This window comes from Meleagris gallopavo, chromosome 11 (genome assembly GCF_000146605.3).
Source record: "Meleagris gallopavo isolate NT-WF06-2002-E0010 breed Aviagen turkey brand Nicholas breeding stock chromosome 11, Turkey_5.1, whole genome shotgun sequence".
NCBI classification, from domain to species: Eukaryota; Metazoa; Chordata; class Aves; order Galliformes; family Phasianidae; genus Meleagris; species Meleagris gallopavo.
In genome coordinates, this window is record NC_015021.2 from 16989411 (window position 1) to 16995057 (window position 5647).

At 41.1% G+C, this 5647-nt stretch overlaps 1 protein-coding gene across 2 annotated transcripts in view; it reads left to right on the top strand.

Annotated features, from left to right (window-relative positions):
• GNB4 (G protein subunit beta 4) overlaps window positions 1-5647 on the top strand; it is a 40279-nt gene that overhangs the window by 14258 nt on the left and 20374 nt on the right. Inside the window, exon 1 of one of the 2 annotated variants that reach the window (XM_031555181.1) lies at window positions 53-217. The exons of the other annotated variant lie outside the window; for it this stretch is intronic. The gene's annotated coding sequence lies outside the window, so the exon portion shown is untranslated. Of the gene's footprint in view, window positions 1-52; window positions 218-5647 lie in introns of those variants that run through there. 2 annotated transcript variants of the gene reach the window in all.

Sequence of the window (5647 nt, forward strand, 5' to 3'; positions counted from 1 at the left end):
TTCCGTTCTCCTGCCGTCTGCCGCTTGTTTGGTTTTTTTTTCCAAAGCTCGTCTGGCTTTGGGTACCCTGTGAAATCATCGTGGGATAACGGGGCTGAGCTGGGCGTGCGCGGCGGTGGAGCCCTGTCTGGAGGTGCTCCGTCTGTAGGAAAAATGCACCGTCATGAGGTGCTGTGGTGACACTCCTCTGAGGCACAGCGCTGCTTTCGGCATTCAGATTTTTTATTTACTTCTTTTTACAGTATTTGCTTTTCTGTCTGTGCTTAGTGCTGAGGTGATCGCCTGTACAGCAGCAAAGCTAAATAGGAGTTGAGGAAAAAATAGCTTGGAGTTTAATCTGGTTATCTGTGATACATTTCTGAACTGATAGAGCAGCAGCTGTTCTCTGAGTACCAGGAAAGGAAAGGAAGAGGTTTGCAGAAGGATCTAGAGAGAAAAGACAGGTTACCAGCACCTGAAAGAACAGCAGAGAAGGACTGGGAGAAGTGGAGTCTTTTGAGTCAGATAGAACTCCACAGCTGCAAAAAAACTATGTGGTAGTTCTGTGTTCTAGTCCAGTCTCTTCATTGAAAAACCTGTGTTCTGCTGAGATTCTAGTTGAGAGATGGGAGCGGTGGTGAGGCACAGAGCGTCAGCCTGGTGGTAGCTGGGATTTTGCTTTGTAGCTGTCAGCTGAAAGTCAGGTTGGTGCACAGGGCTTCCTCTCCTCACCTGCAGCGTTACCACAGGAGGCTTTGGAGTGCCTGCTAGAACGCCCCGTGCTGCCCTGCTGTAGGCAGGGCACCTGGGGGATCTTGCAGGGAATTAAGTGGCTGCTGGGGGGATGTGAAGTGGAAACCTAACCCAGCACTCTGACTGTTGGTAGAAATAGGGTGAGTGATGTAGAAGATGGTCACTAATCTGACAATCGCTTGGCAGGAACAGCAGGTAGAACTGTTAGTTACAACTGGGGGAACTCTGAAGTCATATTAGTAATAATGGTAACAAATCAAAAAACCAAACAACCAAATATGAAAAACCCTCAAAATTCTAGAAGTCTCCTAATGAGAAGGGGATCTTAGCCTTTTTTTTTCCTGCAGCACTTGTGATTTTTGTGTGTGATAGCTGTGATGAAGTTAACTTGCGTTCCCACAAGACAGGCTGATTTTTATATTGAAGGAAGAGGGCTAGGAAAAAGGGGGAGATCTTATGTATAAAGAACTTTAATGTTACAGAGATGTCTTTTTTGTATAATGTGAACTGACGTCATTAAAGTGGCACGGCAAATAGTGGGTGTTCTCTTGTTAAGCCTTCTTCCAAGTGCTTGAGAAGTTGCTCTCGACTGCTCAGGTCATATAAATCTTATGGGGAAGATAGCTGGCTATGTAATCTGTTATATTTATGTGGGATAATAAAAGTTTCAATTATGTCTTAATGTTCCTTAGCTGAGTACTCATATATCTAGTGTTTAATTTGTCCGCGTATTTTATTTTTCAAACAGTTCTTAAAGAAAAGCCTGGGATTCACAGATAACATGAGGAAAAACTTGCAGAATATCTTTGAATGCAGCGTACATAGTTCTTTTCTAGAACATCAGGCAACCTTGAAAATGCCACAGAATTTATGAATATAAGATCTTGAAGATTAAACAAGAAATAAAAAGAAAATTAGAAAAAAAAACAACCCAATGCAGTGTGTTGTAAATCTTTCTCAGTTACTGTTCTCTGTCACAGTCATAAATTAAGACTGCGTTGCTAAAGACAGATTCGTTTAATGTATTGTTTCTAATCTCAGGAGTCACTTTAGAAAATCTCATCAGACCAGTAAGAAATTTGAAATCCCTGAGTCTTGTCATGCAGCTCTTTCTCCTGGTATTTAAGTGCTTATGGGCAGTGATAATGGTGTGATCATTTATTTTATTTAATACTGCCAGAAAATATAAATCCACAGGTTAATGCGATTTCTGAGTGCCTTGAACTTGCCTTTTAGTATGGGCAATATTGCTAATCCAAATTTTTCTCCCCTTTAATTGGATGCAGAGCTGACACTTCATCTTCTGTAGTGTGAAGTTAAATTTGTTATTGTGTTCTTGTATGAAACTTCTGTATTTTGTAATCCAGCCTTTTGTAATAGAATGTATGTGAAAGATACTGAACAGAGCTAAAGCAAACAGTCATGAAAAGCATGAACATATGCTGCTCTCTTATGGTTGTGGTTTGGTTATCTGAAAGAGCTTCATAGAGCTTTCTAGATAACAAGAGACACTGTTGTGCAAAGCTGCAGCTTTTAAATTTAAAAAAATCTACTCTTTTGGATTGCACTGCTATGCTCGGCGGTGTGCAGACAGTAAGATGTTTGATATTTGAAGGGAGTCTGAAATGAAAGACCAAGAGGTGAACTCCTCAGTATTTGGAATGGATCTCAGCTTGGATGCCACTTATGATACCTGATGGTCTGATTCATCTGAATTGCTGTCGTGTGTGTGGGGAATACTATGAAGATGAATGAGAATTGACCTGAAGGCTTAATTAAAAAAAATGTATATATATGGTTGGCCATAGTTATGTCAGTGAAGACAGTTTCACTTCCTTCAAGATGTCTCAGCTTCCCAAAGTGTGCCAAATGCTGACATACAGCAAATCCAGTTTTGATTCAGTTACTCTTAAGTTCTTGCAGTCTGTTACCGTATGAAAGGACTTCATCTGGGAAGGAGAGGGAGAAGTACCCAGCATACATATGAGTTGGTTTGAAGGTAGAATAGGTTTGCCAGTTTCCAGAAGCCGTAGTTTTCCCCTCTTCATTTTGTTGGATCTCAGACAAATATTAATCATATGGACCTTCAGTATAAGCCAAGTCTTTGAGTCGTGCTGAATGCTGCTGTTTAGAAACACTGTTAGAAGAGCTGAGTAATGGTAAGATTTAAATGATATTTATATGATTTTCATCTTTACGTGAGGAGGGGAAACAGCATCATCAGACCTAGTACTGGATGTGTTTTTCATACGGGGTTGAGGATTTTGCGGCTACTCTTTGTGACTGGCTTGGCATCTCTGGGAAGAGCAGCTAACTTCATTGCTCCTGGGTCTGGGGACTCCTGAGCACCCTGGGTTTGTTTTCTAGTGTAAGTAACTCAGTCAGTGCCTCAGCTCACTGCTCTGTGCACAAGGGAGGTTGCATTTACTGCACTGCTGCCTTGAAGAGCCAGAATTGCTGTGTGCACGTTGGTGGTTGTACCCTGAGACACTTTGTGCTGGGATACTCATTTTGAAACCAACCAGCAAAAACAACCCAGAATTTGTTCCTTTTGGGAATGCTATGAGAGTCACAGCAAGACTTGTGGAGGCCTCTCAGCACTTGGGTGCTGTGATGCCCTGTAGGGAGAGCTGTGCTCCCTTGCCCCATCAGTACTGCTTTTAAGCTTGGGCAGAGCAGCTCAGCAGGTTGAGGGTAACCTTTGAACAGCTTTTCTGCTGCCCTCTATTTCTCTTTTCTACTGCACTAATTGCTTCTAATGTAAGTGATTTGTGTCATTTTCTATCTGGATCAAAATTGAAATGCAGTTTTTGATGGATTTGTCCACATCTAAAGTCTTGCATTAAAACTGAAGATGCTTATTCAAGACATATCAGAATCATAGAATCACAAGGTTAGAAAGGACCTACAAGATCATCTAGTCCAACCGTCCTCCTATCACCATTACTACCCACTAAACTACTAAACCATATCTTGTATATAGTTAAGACCACGCATATATATGGTTATAACCATATAATACTGTTAAAACACATTAAACACAGTATTAAAAGTTGATAAAACTGAAATAAATCATATTTGATATGAGTCTCTTTTTGGTGGCCTTTTGTCATGACTGCTGGCATTATATGATTGTTGATGTTAGCCAAATTTTAGAAAAGGAGGACTCTGTGGTAAAACTGTGGTTTTAAGCAGAGTTATTTTAAAAAGCTTCTGTTACCCCTTCTCCCTCCCAAAAAAAAGAAAATTGAAAAGGAAAAAAAAAAAGCAAAATAGTCATAAGAAAATGTAAAGTGTAATTTGGAGTCCCGTCCTTTACATATGCATTTGGGCAGTGGGAAGGAAAGCGAGGAAGAGCTGATCAAGTCTTGTAGCACCCTCAGCATTAGGTACACTGAACAACGTTTTGAAAAATGGCAGGACCAAGTTTGCAGAAAGACATGAGGTTTGTGTGGTATAGACTGTGTGTCCAACCTGCTGGGTTTATGTTGTTGTTGCCCTCTTTTTTTAATGTGTTTTAATAATAATAAAAAAAGAAGTGTTGTTACTAATACGTTAAATGTGTTACATATTTTACATGCAGCCCAAGACAACGCACTTTACTCAGGGCAGCTCAGGCATGCCTGTAGGTTGAACACCTGTGTGCTCAAGAAGTTGTGTTGTCAGTACTATTTTACTTCCACTGCAGAGAAAGGAGGGGGAGTTGGGTGCCCCTAACAGCGTTGGGTGAGAAGATTGAGGTGCACATGTAAGTGCTACTGCATTGTATAGGGGATGAAATGCATTTAAGTACCTCTCATGGCTGTCACTTACGGGGCAAGAGCCTTCTTTGCTGTTACTCTTTTTAGATTCTTTTAGTAGCTTGGATACAAAGTGCCTAAATGAAGAAAAAACAAAAACAGAAAACAATCTAAAGCATGCAGAACGAGGTGGTCAGGAAGTAAAGCTACTGTTTCGGGCACTACAAATACAATCTGAATCTCCAAGTTATGCAACAGAGAAGGGGAAACTCTTTCATCTAAGCAGCCCAAAAGAGGGAGCTGAATTATTTTTAGTACGGTACAAGTCCAAGTAAAAGCACTCTAAATGACTCTATAACTGTGTCAGCTCTTCAGTGCTGCTCCCCAGATGTTGATAAGCACTGACTTGGGTAGGTCAGTGCTGGTAGCTGGGGACAGGAAGTCATTTGGAACTTCTTTTTCCTGTCATCTATTATGTTTTGTTACAAATGCTGATAGGTATCAAAAGTAAAATGTACTTTAAAAAAAGATGAAAGAAAAAAAGGAAAATTGACTTCTGCCAATGGTAGTAATTCAGAAGCTTGAGCAGTTTGCTGCTCAGTCTCTGCAGTGACATTGCAGCTCTGGTTTGCAGACTTTCCTAGTGACTTTGTTAAAAGGACAGACAAAGTGCTGAGGTCCTCAGCAAACAGTTCAGTTGCTTGGGGGTTGCAGTGACATTGCTGGCATTTCACTGAATCTGATAACATTTTGCTTTGTGCTCAGTTTCTGGAGCTGGAAATTTAAGAACATTGAGCTATTTCTACTAATCTTTCAGCCACAAATGCTGAAGAAAACTCTAAAATAGTAGTGTGTGTGTCCAAAGCCCTAAAACAAAGATCTGGAAGAATGATGTCTGCTGCTTGGTGAGGGCTGGAATCTGAGACAATGTACTTGGCTGGGTTGTTGTTGACCCAGCCTGCTTTGAGATATGCTGGGAGCGTTGATGAGAGCAGGAGTTTTGGTGGGGCGGGCTGATAACCCCCAGCACTGCTGGCTGTCCGGTGGCTGCATGCTTGGCAAATGCATCTTGTCTGTAGCTGTGGGTTTTGTCTCCACAGGGGAATCCTGCTATTTATAGCCTAATGACTGTCATGCCTTCATAGAAGAATTCTCACTCTCTTATAATTAAAAAA